This window comes from Petaurus breviceps, unplaced genomic scaffold, assembly GCF_028583685.1.
Source record: "Petaurus breviceps papuanus isolate PSGF00001 unplaced genomic scaffold, PetGlider_PUasm1.0 47, whole genome shotgun sequence".
Taxonomy (NCBI): domain Eukaryota; kingdom Metazoa; phylum Chordata; class Mammalia; order Diprotodontia; family Petauridae; genus Petaurus; species Petaurus breviceps.
The window spans coordinates 12,592,202-12,593,010 of NW_027186349.1; positions in this window are offsets into that span (position 1 = coordinate 12,592,202).

Sequence of the window (809 nt, forward strand, 5' to 3'; positions counted from 1 at the left end):
GGGATCATCCAATGCAAAGATGTAGAGAAGGGAGATGGAGTATTATGTTTGAGGAATGGCAAGGAGTGCAGTTTGCATAGGCTGTAGAGTGTGAAAAGGAGTGTATGTGTGAAGCAGCAAATTTGGAGTTGAATTTACCTAGTATGAATTGGTTCTGAGATATATTGTAATATCCACCTAAATTTGTATGAAACTGATTTGGAAATATTTTCAATTAATTTGCAAATAGTGTGTATGTGTATGTGGGGGGGGGAGAATACCTTTTCATTGAATATTTGATTAATAACAATAAAATTGCAAATAAAAGAATTTGCTTTCTAAAGGATATGTTGTACAAATAGCTCCTAAATTTTTTCCTTCTTTATCCCTAAATAAAGGGAAAGAAATACATAGGCTCTTGACAACCAGTGAAGCGCATCCAAGTTCCTAATATTAGGGTCAATTATCCTTTTAGGCAACTTCTAATTGTTATAAAAACCTCAGACTCAACCTAATTTGGAATTCAGTCTGAGAAAGCCTGCTGAATTTCCCAAAACTAGAGTTAGCTAGGTAATAATGAAATCATAGTTTGTGGAGTGAAAGAGGAGATATTTTTATTGACAATTTTCTAGAGAAGTAAGTGTGCATATTTCCTCACAGGACAAAACACACACATTTATACAGAAGCAGAGCAAGCAGTTATATAGGATTATTTGTTATGTATGCATATCTTAACCATTTTGTACCTGTGAATCTGTTCTTTGAATTAAAGTGTAAGGTTTTACATTTGTGTCAAATTTCAGCTTATGAAATTTGGCATAATGTTTAGC